We start from the raw sequence: 15577 nt of genomic DNA, 5'->3' as shown, positions 1-15577 counted from the left end.
TAACGAGGAGTAGGTGAAGGGATTTACGAAGGAATGATGCAGATAATGATGAGTGAATGGTGAAGAGATTAATGAGAAATAGGTGAAGGGATTTACGAAAGAATGCTGAATAGATTGAAGAAGGAATGAGGTGATGAGGGATGAAATTGATGATGAACTTCATTTTTAATTGATTCCCAAAAAAAGTCCATGAAGATATTAGTGAAAATTTTGTTTTTTGGAATAGGTTCCGTTCGTGGACTTGATTCCGATCTAATAAGACTTTCCAGTGAATCCCAAAGACCGGCTTGCTTTGTCCAACTCTATAGAGTTTTCAGATTACATTTAGGTTTTAATCTGTTGTGCTGAGAAATCTGAATTTTGAACAATCTACATTTAAACCTTTTTTTTATGTTAAACTACGAAAAAGTCTTATGAGTTTTAGCCCTGATTTATTTCATCCTTTGCCTATATATATGTGGTGTGCTTGTTGTGGTGTGCATAAACGAACATTAACACTACGCTACGGCCTTTATATCTGCCTGACATTTAAATTAGGAAGTTAAAAAAAGAAAAAAACATATGCGAGATTTTATCAATGAATGGTGTTACGCTTTTGAAACAGAGCTAAACCTTCACTATTCTCTCTCTCTCTCTCTCTCTCCCGCAGGCTCTTATCGCACTCTTTCACTCACGCATGCTGCTACGGGTTCAATAACGCATGAATTTGCCCTTTCACATGGTACCCATACGCATATATATATATATATATATATATACACCCTTTTCAACCCTTATTGATCTTTCTATCTTGGTGAATCATTCAAGCAAATTCGTTACAGTAATGGAATGCATTTTTTAAACTTTATGATCAAAATTCATTCAACCAAAACATTGTATGTTACCAAGATGAAATATCTGTTGTCAATACCCATGTAACTTCACAAAATAGTTGCAATTCAGCTTCACTATTAGCTGCTGGTGTTCCCCAGGTAAGTGTCCTTGGGCCTGAATTCTACACCATATACACTGCTGATATTCCTACCAATCCTCATATCTTCCTTTTTACTTATGCCGATGATACGGTCATCCTTTCTCCTCATAAAGACCCGGAGTTCTTGCCTATCGCTCCCTTCAATCCCATATAGACTCTCTTGAGCCTTGGCAAAAGAAATGGAGAATTAAAATTAATGAAAACAATTGTAATTACATTCTCCCAAAGGCGAACTACCCTTCCACCCGTTTATCTAAACCTCACTTCTCTTCCCATAACAGATTGTGGTAAGTACCTAGGACTCTTCATGGACAAACGCCTAACCTGGGACTCCACATACTAGACTCAAACGGAAAGAACTAAACAGACGATTCAAACTTCTCTCTAGACTTCTTGACAAACGATCTAAACTCTCACTACACAATAAACTACTTATCTACACAATGGTTCTGAAACCTGCCTGGAGTTACTGAATGGAACTTTGGGGCTCAGGTAAAGCTTCCAATATCTATAAAATCCAATCCTCCATGTCAAAAACACTTCGTCGAATCGGAAATGCTCCTTACTATGTCTCTAACTCTACCTTGCACCGAGATTTCCTTGTTCCTTATGTTTCAGAAGCTATAAGATCCCGTTACATTAAATTCCACACATCAATCACCTCACATCCTAAGCCAATAGTATCCCAACTTACTGCATTGCCTGGAAATACTCCCCAAGACGGCTGAAGCGCAGGTGGCCACGCGATCTATTCTATGAAGTAAATGCGAGTGCATAAAAGTGAAATGCTATTTTTTGGGGAGTTTCACCAATGGGTGAATTCTCTCCTCATGTTACACATGTTTACACTCGTGACATGTTGTATCAGCTTCACACTTATTATTACTGAGAAATTTACTGCAGTTATGAAAATAAATAAACTATTAGCTAATAGTTCAATTGATTTAAATTACAATTTTCCATCCGCAGGGTAAAGTAAGCTCTGATGTGAGTTATTTACGCTTAATTTTAGGCCGTCTGTAGTTCAACATGCTTCCTTTCAATGCTTCCTTTGTAATTTAGAGGCTGGAGAAGTCATTAATCAGGTTGGAACATGTGGTTTTAAGTCCTCAGTCCTGGATACCATCGTTGATTTTGGTAACACGCATGGTTATTGTAACCCTGATTGGTTTTGGACTCTCATCCATCAACAGAGATTAATCAGTTCGGTATAAAGATTACAACTTCACTTTATGTTTCCGTCTAGTTAGATCCGTCTTGAATGTTAGTTACTCAAGATGTTAAAGAAATAAAGTAGAAATTATAAAGTAGAAATCTACAACAAAATTATTAATCTAAATCTTATGATAGATGAAATTCTGAATCCGGTCAGTAACTTTTTAGCTGTTAGAACCCCAAGTCAAATGCAAATCGATGGTGTCACTTTCGATTAAATTAAAAAAAAAGAAAAGTGATTATGACCGTGCAAGTATGAACCACTATTAATTATTTTGTATTGAAAAAGATGTTAATTATAAATATGTTCTTCTACCCTCCTCTACTCCTCTTAATTTTGTATCCTTGGATATCTGAAAGGTAATAAAGGAGCAGTAACTCCTTCTGAATAATATTTAATTAGTATAAATAAATTACTTACATTCAGTGAAGTCCTCATCTGAAACAGAAAAAGAAAACTCAATTAACAAAATTTTAAAATCACAAAACAATATTACTTAAGTTAAATGACAGAAAGCCAATGGTATTAGATTACGAAATGAGAGTTTGAGGCGTATATTGAAATCCCCACTTATTGTAGCTAATTTTACTATACCTGACAACTTTCTGGGATTAATCGTGATGGCAGTGGGAATACACCGTTAACTAAGCGTTATTACAATTTTAATTCCAATGGAATCCCACTTTATAATTCATTTTTCCCTCGTAAAATGTTTAAAAACGATATAGAATTTTAATATTGGCAGTTAGTTTAATGAAAAATGAGTGAAAAGAACATGAGTTCTACGGGGATTTCCCGGATTTGGATCTTTCAAGCCGGAGAAGGAACTTTAAAATAGAAAATAAGGATGGTGTGGTGTTTTACACAAGATACAGAATTGAACTTCTTTATTTTTTCTATAATTAAGGTGCTTTCTGGCAAAAATCCCAACATATTCTAATTTCTTTAGATTCTAAACATCCACAATTTTAGAGCTTTAGACTGCACTTCTCCATTTGCTTACTCATTCATTTTTTTTTTTTTGCCTTTTTTCTTTTGCATTGGCTTCCGCCATGCAGCCAGCATCGTCTAGGTGCTTATCGCTAGAATATCACTCATTCTCCATTCTTACTTATAAATACATTCGCTTCACACATTCATCCCTCTACTATGTACAATTATTTACCTACAAACTTACAACTAATGGATGGATCAGTACTCTATATTCCTGCCACCCTTATAGCTTAACCGAAATTAAAATCACCGTAATCCTTCTCTAATCATTTTCTTCTATTCATTCTAATCGGCTATAATTTTTAAATACATTCATATTTCATTGCTAGCTCTGCTACAGACTTAAGCACATAGATGTTGGTGGAGAATATAATATCTTCGTAGCGAAATGGTGCATCTAAATACCTGTACGAGGGTCGTTTGAAAAGTCCATGCAAAAATAAAAACTACTTAATTTTTTGGGGTAAACCTTTTTTATTTTTCAACAAAGTCTCCTTTTAGGCTTATAAACTTCGTCCAACGCTGCTCTAGTTTGTTGATCCCTTCCGGATAATAGGATTTGTCGAAGTCTGAAAAATAGCCATTCGTTTCTGCAATCACCTCCTCGTTTGAATAAAATCTTTTTCCCGCCAGCCATTTCTTCATATTGGGGAACAAATAGTAGTCCGAGGGAGCCAAGTCTGGAGAATAGGGGGGATGTGAAACGAGTTGGAACTCTATTTCCATTAATTTTGCGACCACAACTGCTGAGGTGTGAGCTGGTGCGTTGTCGTGATGGAAAAGGACTTTTTTGTGGGCCAATCGTGGGCGTTTTTCTTGCAGCTCGGTTTTCAAACGGTCCAATAACTATGAATAATATGCACCTGTAATAGTTTTACCCTTTTCCAGATAGTCGATGAGGATTATTCCTTACGAATCCCAAAAGACAGTCGCCATAATCTTTCCGGCCGAAGGAACGGTCTTCGCCTTTTTTGGCGCAGATTCCCCCTTGGTAACCCATTGTTTAGATTGTTCTTTGGTCTCAGGAGTGTAGTGATGTATCCATGTTTCATCCACAGTGACGAAACGACGCTTAAAGTCCTGCGGATTCTTCTGGAACAGCTGCAAACCGTCCTTGCAACACTTCACACGATTTCGTTTTTGGTCAAGACGTGAGCAATCGCGGCACCCATCTTGCGGATAGCTTTGTCATGTCCAAATGTTGATGCAAAATATTATGTACCCGTTCATTCGAGATGCCCACAGCACTAGCAATCTCACGCACCTTTACTCTTCTGTCATCCATCACCATATCATGGATTTTATCAATGATTTCTGGATTAGTAACCTCAACAGGGCGTCCAGAACGTTCAGCGTCACTTGTGCCCATATGGCCACTCCGAAAATTTTGAAACCACTTATAAACTGTTCTAATCGAAGGTGCAGAGTCACCATAATGTTTATCAAGCTTCTCTTTAGTCTCCTGAGGCGTTTTGCCTTTCATAAAGTAGTGTTTAATCAACACACGAAATTCTTTTTCGTCCATTTTTTGAAAATCACTCGACTTCCTCGATTCAAACGAATGCCAAACACAAAGAAATAGACCGATTTGGCTGAAACTTGGTGTGTGTTCTTCCAAGAGATGCTACTAACTAAACATAACCTCGATACGCGCCAGTGGTGCTATCTCTCTGACTTTGCACGGACTTTTCAAACGACCCTCGTATATGTCGTCAAAGATTCGTTTCCTTTCTACCACATAACGTGGACATATCATTATTAAAACTGTCCGGTAGGACAGTTGTATAAGGATTGATCGTCAAAAAGTGCACGAAAAAGCGTAACGTTAAAAAACACCCAACTTTGACAATTTTTTTCTCTTTTTCTATAAAAGATAAAATTCCCAAATTTTCTTTAAAATATAGGGCAAACCCTCCTTTATAACTGTAATTTTTTTGCAACCCCCCAGACCTAATAGATTTCGAGAAAAAAGTTGCCGAAAATGAGCAAAAACGGCATTTTCAGAAATTGTTGTTCTTCTTCTTCTTCTTCTTCTTCTTCTTCTTCTTGTTGTTGTTGTTACCTTTTTTGTAAACTACATAGCGCCTAAACGCGAGAACCGATTTTCATGAATGAGGTGACATTCGATTCGGAATTTTATGTAGATGTGCCTTTTGGGGGTCTCGACGCTGTACACCGAATGGGAGAGGAGTTAGCCCCCTTTATGTAAGGCCCCCTTCAAAATTATTATTACTAATTACTCTGTAAATCTTAGCCCGATTTTGATAAAATTTGGTAGGATGATAGAGTTAGGGCTCCCCAACGTAACATTAAAGCGGCGATCTGCTCTTACACTAGTTAAGGGGAAGTATAGCAATCGTTTCAAATTATCGACAAGTGAACTGATTTTCATGAATGAAGTGTCATTCGAATCGAAATTTTGTACAGATTTGCACTTTAAAAGTCTCGTCGCTACGCCTCATATGGAGGGGAGTTTGCCCCACCCAAGTATGGCCGTTTCTAAAACTGTTATTACCAATATTTCTATAACGCTTTATCCGATTTTGATAAAATTTAGCTCGAAGAAGTGATTAAAGCTCCTCTACATGGCTGTGAAGTGCCATCATGCTCTTACACCTACTAAGAGGAAGTACTGCAATCGTTAAAATTATCAATGGGTGAACCTATTTACATTAATGAATTGTCGTTCGATTCAAAATCTTTGCCACTTTGCCTTTTAGGGAGAAGTACTGTAATCGCCCGTTTATTTTTCTTACTCCTCTTAAAAGGAAGGTCTGAAATCGCAGTTTAAATTTGCTTTTTACGTACAAATACCTTCCTATTTTATATAAAAAGGCTTTCTCAAAAAAGTTGTTATTGAGGATGGTTTGGGGACCGCAACTATAATCATTCTTTAAAAAGATCTCTCCAGTGGTAGTTACGGTTCCTACTTAACACCTTATCAGGTTATAATGATAAAATTGCTTATTCCAAATTTAAAAAAAACAGTAAAGCAGATATGTAACTTAGCAAAATAGACAAAAATGAAAATCTATCCAAAAGGTACAAAAATCTCCTTAACAAAAACTTACAGTTTAAAAAGTTAAGTATAAGGGTTGATTAAACGCCAAAAGGTACACAAATCAGCAAGTACCCAACATTTCATTCAAGCTTAGTTGATATATAATTTAAGTAATTTTGCTGCATTAACTTTTCCTTCACATTTTTTAGAATTTATTAGATGTCACAGACCCTTATGCTGGCCATTTTCATCTACAAAAAATTTGTTCAAGTAGCACTGTAGATTGACTGTAATATCTATTAATCTATAATAATCAAACTATTAATTACAGGTTAAAAAGAAAACGTTATAAAAAATAAAAAAAATTACGAAGCTACAAAATTTAAAAACTTTTTAAAAAAAATGCTTACACCAACATACATCAATGATTTCGATTATTTTATTTTTAATAAAAATCGTCTGTTTAAGTTTATTCTTCGATTAAAGTAATTGTTATTTTATGTAGTAGTCAAACGTTTATAATAATAGGTAATAATTATCTGGCTTTATCGCAAATAATATAGTTTTCTTCAATCACACTCTCAATGTAGCTGTTCTTCTCACAATGTTATATATATGTTATGTAATATAAAATAAATAAGTATTGCATACTTTTAGGACAGCTAATTATTCCAGTATTTTACTGTAAGTAAAATTAAATTACAATTGAGAAATGAATAATTGTTGTTGAATAATCTACTTGTTATTAACTGTGTGTTATTTGTGCTCACGAATATTTCGGTAAGACGAATTCAAGTCTGAAATATTGTTTTAAATCCTCCGTGATTCAAATTTAAACAGCAGCCGACTCTAACTTTGTCTTTTTCTACTTTAACATGCATGTATAAGATGTGACAACTTCAGAATAAAGGGCATATTAAAGATAAATCAGAAGAATAATTTGGAATAGAGTTAAAATAAAGTACCTATTTAAAAACGAAGATATAATATACATTTTATCATAATTATAACCAAATAATATTATGAACGGACTGGCCAGCATAAGGGTCTGTGACATCTAATAAATTCTAAAAAATGTGAAGGAAAAGTTAATGCAGCAAAATTACTTAAATTATATATCAACTAAGCTTGAATGAAATGTTGGGTACTTGCTGATTTGTGTACCTTTTGGCGTTTAATCAACCCTTATACTTAACTTTTTAAACTGTAAGTTTTTGTTAAGGAGATTATATGTTTGAAATCCTCCTCCTCAGCAGCAGTCTACGCAAAGAGGAGAGTGGACCTCTTTCATATAAATACATTAGATTGTCCCGCATTCATGCAGCTTCATACTGAATCCTCTTGGGCACAATTATTGTTTTCTTCTTTTTTATTTCTTCTAAACTTAACTTGTTTTTTTTTTGTAATTATTTTATGAAGTAGGTGTAATTCAGTAAATTATATAAGTTCTTCGAAATGGCTGCTATAATCCTCTTGTAGTTTCTGCGCCCAGGATTCTCTTTGCCAATTTGAAGAAGGGGTTTTGCTTTGATCTTAAAAAAAATTGATCAAATTTAATTTTAATTTTTAAATTATGGGCCACCCAAAAGTGGAGACTTAGCATGCCTACGGTGAGATGTGCATTCAAAGTAAGTGAAATATCCATGAGTAAAAGACTAGGCTGGTGTTAGAATTCCACAAACAGCTCCAGGGGAAAAGAGTACAGTGCAAGCAGCGATGGTCAAGTGGCCTCGAAGAAGTGGTGGGAGTAACTTATACTCACGCTCCAGTACGGCGCTCCGTACAGAGTGCATGGCGGCCGTCCGTATGCGTGCGTACTACGCTGGGGAGGCTCGCTCGCCCACGTGATAGTTTGTGTACGCAGGCTGTGCCGAACATTCCTTCCCTCTCTGGGTCTCCCCGGCTCCCCTCTTTGAAGGAGAACTTCTATGCAGGGGGGGGAACCAAGGCTTCCTCGCTTCTCCCTCCCAAATCTTACTCTTTCCAGGCCTATTATTATCAGTCTACTTCTTTTTATTCTACATCTACGTCTATTTATAATCACTCCACTGACCTCCTAGCAATCTGCATTGTTTAATTAAATCTCTTTTAATCTCGATCCTAAATACTTATTTCATTTTCACTTTTTTTTTCTTTAATCTTGTAAGAATTGTGAGGCTTAACTTGGTACTTCGTTTTGAGTTTAACCGTCGGGAGCCAAATTCAGCATTGTGAAGAGTTGGTATTATCAAAACTATTGGTTACCTATTTCTAGTTTCAACTATAGATTGAAAATTGCTTTAGAAGTGTTCTTTTTCCGATCTGTTTTGAACCCTGGAGTTTCGGCTTGTATTACTTTATTGATTATTCCGCTACTGACCCAGAAAAGATCAAATAGCAAAATTAATAGTTCATGTTACATGCAGTAAGTAAAAAAAAAAAAAAAAAAACTATAATTATATTTGTAATTTCTAGTATGAATGTTTTATTTACGTAATTGTCGTGTTTTACTCTCTCTAACGTATTCATTCTTCGGTTAGTAACTATAAATTGGTTACTTCCGTTTTGTAGGAACGGCGTCTAATAGTTAGTCTTATCTATTTGCTTAGAAGTATTATTTTCTATTAATAGATGTATGCATGTGTGGTGCTGCATAATACATTGAATTTAAGCAAAAGACGAACTGTTAAAAAACTCTTAACAAACGTTTTCTTTTATTATTAAAAACGTTTATTCTGGAACATCCTTAATATTAATTTTACCAAAAAAGATTCTTTTAAATAATAGTGGTTTATAGTTTTGTAGGACATGTTTTTTTTTATCCTTTTAATGAAATTTCCACCTGTACCTACAGGGTACAATAGGTAAATGGGATAAGTGTATAAATAAATAACGTGGTAGACGTGAATGACGGTCATCCAGTGATGGCCGCCATTAGTCCACCCAGTTGGTCAAGGGGCCAACGGCGCCTCAGCCGTCTTCGAGGATTGGAGGGTAGCGTAGTTGAAGATAAGTTTGCAGCTAAAGGGTTGGAATGAAATGAGAGTTTTAGATGAAAATTTTTACACCGAATTTTGGCAAGTTCTCGGAGATGAGTGGAATTTGGAGATCTGTATGTATTGTGTGTGGTTGCTAACATAGAATGGAGCGTCTACTATGTGGCAGAGTATTTTGGATTGGAGTGTTTGCAACCTATTGATGTTGGATTTTTTTAGTTGTTCCGTAAAGTTCGAGTCCGTAAGTCCATATATTGGTGTGAGAAGAGCTGTATAGAGTCGTCGTTTGTTCTGTAATGAGAGTTTTGAGCGTTTGGCGAGTAGCCTGGCTAGAAGTTTGTATCGTTTGTTTAGTTCGGTACGCTTAAGTCTCGTATGGGGGTTCCAGGTAAGTCTCTTGTCTAGGTACATTCCAAGGTACCGCACATGGTCGGCTGGTGGTGTATGTTGTAAGAAGACAGGTGGTGGAGTTTGTCGTTTGAGTGTGAAGACTATTTATTTAGACTTAGTTAGGCTAATTTTTATACGCCAGTTTTCTAACCAAGGTTCTATTGAGTGAAGTTCGGACTGTAGCGTGAGCGTACTGCGAGGATAGGGTCAGAGTGTGTGGAGAGAATGGCAGTGTCGTCAGCGAAGGTGTAAATAGAGGTATTAAGTAAGGTTAGAAGGTAAGTCGGCAGTGTAGATTGTGTAAAGAAGAGGAGTAGGACATGTTGCATGAAAAATACTGGAGCTTTTCCTTTTTTCTTTTTTTTTGGAAAACTTCACGTTTATTTAGAAATTTATTCAGAAAATTTAGAATAACTTGAAAAACGAATTTTCTTCAAATCTATTTCCAAAAGCATTATCAAGGAAAATTGGCCAACCTATGAAGGCGCTTATTATAACAGGAAATTTAATATTATCAAGCAATAACAACCAAATAACTGGTTTTAGCGTTAACCGCAGGGCAGTTTGGTTTTTGTCAGGCCTATTTTAGTTACCAGCTTACAGCTAGCTGATCAAAGCAAGTGCCTGGATTGTAGAAAGCCCTCTATGCTGTGGGGCAAAACAATTTTAAGTGGCTGGGATAGAAACAAAGAGGGTTAGGTCTCTCTGACGTCAACGGCAGTTAGACCGAAAACTGGTCAAGAAGGGCCCATCTCTTTCCTGTTCGCTCGCCAGTATTGGAGGAAGTCCACCGTTATATCCTAAAATATAATTGAATTAGTTTTAAACGTAGTTTTGAACTTCATTAAACCAAAATGTTACCTACACTTTCAGTAGCCCTTTTCATATTATTTTAAGTATTAGGTCTTTAAGTTGTAATAAGTGGAGAATGTTTAGAGCTGTAGTCTCCTCCGAGGACCCATCACAAAAACATACATTTTTTTTATGGAAAAAATGATTCAAATTAACATTTAGGGAAATTAAACAATAAAAATGTCGGCCCTTTTTATTTCTACTAGTAAAAAAGGTTTGATGAAATGCGTTAGAATTACTTTTTTGAGAAAAGTAATTTGTTCGATTTTTTAAACAGATTTGAATTTACCTCACGATTACTTCATGCAGACACCATTTTATCGCAGAAGTGAAAAGAAAAAAAAATGTTAGGATATCTTCATTTTAATAATCTAATTAAAAACTAGGTCATTTCATCAAGGATATTGGCGATCCTACGTGGCTGGGTAGGTAACATGAACAAAATTTTCAATGCACTTTAAAAGGTATAACAATACACAGAGGACTAGCAGAGATACTTGATTTGTGGGGTTAGCGTACCCACAGGCAAACTGTAGATCATCATCTCACCACACACTCGTATATACATACACCTAAACATTTTAACCTTTACAGATGGCCACATTTGATGCACAATCACATTATTGAGTCACAATAGATCTTTTATTTTTGTAGTGGATCTCGGTTTATAACCACTTCATAGAATCTACAATCTACTTGTAGGCTTATCTACTTTTCAAATCTACTAAATCAATTGATTATCAGTCATTTCTCGATTGTTTTTCAATATTCTTTCGTCCTTTCCCCCCTCCCCTGTAAACAATCCCTAATCTGTATTTATTTTTGGTTATTTGAATTTAACAGTATAACCATACATTTTTTTCATTATTTAATAATAGGGAATCCCTGAACAATATTTGAATGGTATTAAATCATTTTAATTCGTTCAATCAGATTAAATAAATCTATAGATCCGATTGGGTGAGTAAACCCAACCACCATCCCTTTTTACACCCTTTGGTCGTTTCCCTTTTTTTGCCCATCCTAAATTAAAATTTTCCCAAAACGTTGATTAAATCCATGATGACTCCGGATGTCCGGACGAGGTGGGGCGAAATACGATTATTTCTGAATACATTTCTCATCAACCCCCCCCCGTCCCATTTTATTTTAATCCTATTTAGATTTTAGTCCCTAAAGGAGAAAATGTATAATTAGCTTCTTATTTAATTATAACCATTGTTTAATTTGTCAAGATTTTGATTTAATTTCGTAATTAATAGAAATATTTTATGAGGATTATAAACGATTTATGTATTTTATTTGTTAGTGATTTAACATCACGCTCTGTTCCGTTTTGTTTTGCGAAAATTCATTAGATTTATTCAACAAATCTTTTTACACCGTCCTTTTAGGGAATTTCGTATTGAGTGAGAACGCTAATGACAAGTTTGCCCTTTTCATAGCCGTTGGCTTATTTTTAATTAATTTAAATACGTTATTAAAAGAGCTTAATATTGTTATTAAAGATTGCCGACAGTCCAGATGATTGATTAACAGGAGTAACTGTAAAATTTTGTTTTATTTTTTAACTCTTTGAGGCGCACGATTTTAAAGAAAATAAAAGCCCTAGTTGCACAGAATTTCTTTTATTATAAAGAAAATGGAGATAAACATTCATTTCCATTATTTTCCATATGTAATCGTCCCTCTCAAATAATCATCACTCTCTAAATATGGAAAAAAGAAAACAAAAAATTAATACCATTTCAATAGTCCTTTTTTAGTGTGGGGCGCTGGTATTGTACGAGGGTCGTTTGAAAAGTCCGTGCAAAAATAAAAACTACTTAATTTTTTGGGGTAAACCTTTTTTATTTTTCAACATAGTCTCCTTTTAGGCTTATACACTTCGTACAACGCTGCTCTAGTTTGTTGATCCCTTCCGAATAATAGGATTTGTCCAAGTCTGAAAAATAGCCATTCGTTTCTGCAATCACCTCCTCGTTTGAATAAAATCTTTTTCCCGCCAGCCATTTCTTCATATTGGAGAACAAATAGTAGTCCGAGGGAGCCAAGTCTGGAGAATAGGGGGGATGTGAAACGAGTTGGAACCCTATTTCCATTAATTTTGCGACCATAACTGCTGAGGTGTGAGCTGGTGCGTTGTCGTGATGGAAAAGGACTTTTTTGTGGGCCAATCGTGGGCGTTTTTCTTGCAGCTCGGTTTTCAAACGGTCCAATAACGATGAATAATATGCACGTGTAATAGTTTTACCCTTTTCCAGATAGTCGATGACGATTATTCCTTGCGAATCCCAAAAGACAGTCGCCATAATCTTTCCGGCCGAAGGAACGGTCTTCGCCTTTTTTGGCGCAGATTCCCCCTTGGTAACCCATTGTTTAGATTGTTCTTTGGTCTCAGGAGTGTAGTGATGTATCCATGTTTCATCCACAATGACGAAACGACGCTTAAAGTCCTGCGGATTCTTCTGGAACAGCTGCAAACCGTCCTTGCAACACTTCACACGATTTCGTTTTTGGTCAAACGTGAGCAATCGCGGCACCCATCTTGCGGATAGCTTTGTCATGTCCAAATGTTGATGCAAAATATTATGTACCCGTTCATTCGAGATGCCCACAGCACTAGCAATCTCACGCACCTTCACTCTTCTGTCATCCATCACCATATCATGGATTTTATCAATGATTTCTGGAGTAGTAACCTCAACAGGGCGTCCAGAACGTTCAGCGTCACTTGTGCCCATATGGCCACTCCGAAAATTTTGAAACCACTTATAAACTGTTCTAATCGAAGGTGCAGAGTCACCATAATGTTCTCTTTAGTCTCCTGAGGCGTTTTGCCTTTCATAAAGTAGTGTTTAATCAACACACGAAATTCTTTTTCGTCCATTTTTTGAAAATCACTCGACTTCCTCGATTCAAACGAATGCCAAACACAAAGAAATAGACCGATCTGGCTGAAACTTGGTGTGTGTTCTTCCAAGAGATGCTACTAACTAAACTTAACCTCGATACGCGCCAGTGGTGCTATCTCTCTCACTCTGCACGGACTTTTCAAACGACCCTCGTATGATGTTCATTCAAACACAACTTTTTACCAAAACAAAGCGGAACTTTGAAGTCAGTACAGCACTGTCCTTCAGCGTACTGTTCCTTGAAATGTTTAAGTTCCATGTTTTGACCCAATTGTTTATAAACAATATATGAATTAACAACAGCTGCATCCAAATAATAGAACAGTATGCGGTGCCACCATTTTTTACTATCGGTCAAGTTTATAATATATATAAAAATTATTTCACTTATTTTCGCAATTACCATTGGTGCATAGCACTGCCAACTAAATGAAAAACTTTAAATAACATATTAAGCTATATGTATGAATAACTTCTACTTTTCGAGGTGGGTTAAAATCCCAGCATGCAGCAAAAGCTAAGCAAAAGGTGGGGCAGTTTTTAACCCCACCTAGCCGCAAAGAGTTAAATTCAACTTAAATTTTACGCTCACTGGTAACAAATAAGTTCAAATTTAATTAAAACGTCTGAAAAATCTTTAATTTAATGTTATTAACAGTAATTTCTCTTAGTTTAACGAAATGTTAACTAAGCCTAACAACCTAAGATAATCAAACCATTTCTTGAACATAATAAGGTACAGCTAGAAATGTATTATTTTTATTGCAGCTAGAAACAAATTAAGCGCAAATAACCGAGTTCAGCAAAAATGTCAGTAAAGTAATCGCCTATTTTTTTCAGGCGGGGCTTAACGTCCAACTACCAATTAGGTGTCGTGGACGGAGGCGACTAGCAAACATACTTCGCTGTAAATTTCTTTTATTAACCATTAAATAAAATCCAAGGGCCTAAGACCTGGGAATCCCAGTACCACAATGCATATTAGCTTTGCAGGTCTCGCCTCTAACCACTCGGCTACTGTGGCGCCTAATATCAGAAAAAATATCAGTACAGTAAAAGCTCCTTATTCGCGCTTCCTTCATTCGCGTTTTCACCATTCGCGGATTAAAAAAATGCGACCCAATTCCTATATTCGCGGAAGTACATTATGAAAATAAAAGGATTCCAACCCAATATCCTTTGTAAATGCCGTCAAATGGACTAATAAAAAAAGTAAAATAGATCTTAGTATTACAACTTTGCCTAAAGTATGTTGTTAAATGATATCGCCGAGGACTTTGACATAAGCCGCCTTCGCCGCGATCGGTGTTTTTGAGAATGTAAACGCACAGAATGAAAGCAATTGTTCGTGATCCAGCAATAGAAAAAATGGAAGTGGCGTTGTCATTATGGATCGAACACCGCAATCAAAAAAGGGTGCCCCTGAGTGGTCCAATGGTCCGGGAGAAGGCAAAGTATCTTTACGCTCATTTTAAAGAACCTGATGGTAGTTGTAGTGGCAAGTTCAAACTATGACTGCAGACAAAAGCTTTTAAAAACTGCCAAGCAAGAGAAAATTACAAAATTCTTCAAACCATTGCCTAAGCCTTAAGATAATTAATCAAAATGTTCAAAAACTTCAATTAAATTGATTTTTATATATTTGTTTTTGTTTTTTTTTATTTTGTCACCTAGGAACGTATCCCCTATAATCCCTTATAAATTACCATTCCGTATTCACGGTTTCTGTATTCGCGGCATATTTATGGAACATATACCCCGCGAATAAAGAGCTTTTACTGTATTACATAACTAAAAAGTATAAGAAAGACCAAATAGGAATATGTTACAAATATTGAAAGTAACAGCTGAATGTAAATGTAAACAAAGAACTATCTTCAAAGTGACGGTATCAAAGTTTACACCCTAGAGAGAGAGAGAGAGAGAGAGAGAGAAGCCTTTTGGTTCGCATTCGTTTTGTTTCTGCGGAGATCAAAGGCACCTTACATCACATTACATTACCTGGTTATTCTAAATCCCATATTAATACTCTGGATACTACACGAGAGAAGTGGTCTTAAAATTCATTATTGAAAAAAGAAAATGGTGCATGATCTTTAAGGAGCGTCAACATCTGAGATTTATTGGCGTCCGGAGCTTTTTTCAGTGCAATGCCGGCCTCTGGACAGTGTTCTGTAGTTACAGTGAACACTTCCATCACAGGTGAGTGAGCTGTAAGAAGCTCCTAAGAAGAGGAAATCTAAAGACCAGCAGCTGGATTCG

The 15577-nt window shown here is 36.0% G+C and overlaps 1 protein-coding gene across 9 annotated transcripts in view; it reads left to right on the top strand.

The window, feature by feature from the left end:
- Reph (Regulator of eph expression) overlaps positions 1 to 15577 on the top strand; it is a 206271-nt gene that overhangs the window by 124569 nt on the left and 66125 nt on the right. The gene's annotated exons all lie outside the window — the stretch shown is intronic.

This window comes from Rhodnius prolixus, unplaced genomic scaffold (genome assembly GCF_049639745.1).
Source record: "Rhodnius prolixus isolate KJV_2025 unplaced genomic scaffold, Rpr scaffold_8, whole genome shotgun sequence".
In the NCBI taxonomy this organism is placed as follows: Eukaryota; Metazoa; Arthropoda; class Insecta; order Hemiptera; family Reduviidae; genus Rhodnius; species Rhodnius prolixus.
The sequence above is the reverse complement of the archived record's forward strand: the minus strand, read 5'-3'. Positions and strand labels throughout refer to the sequence as shown.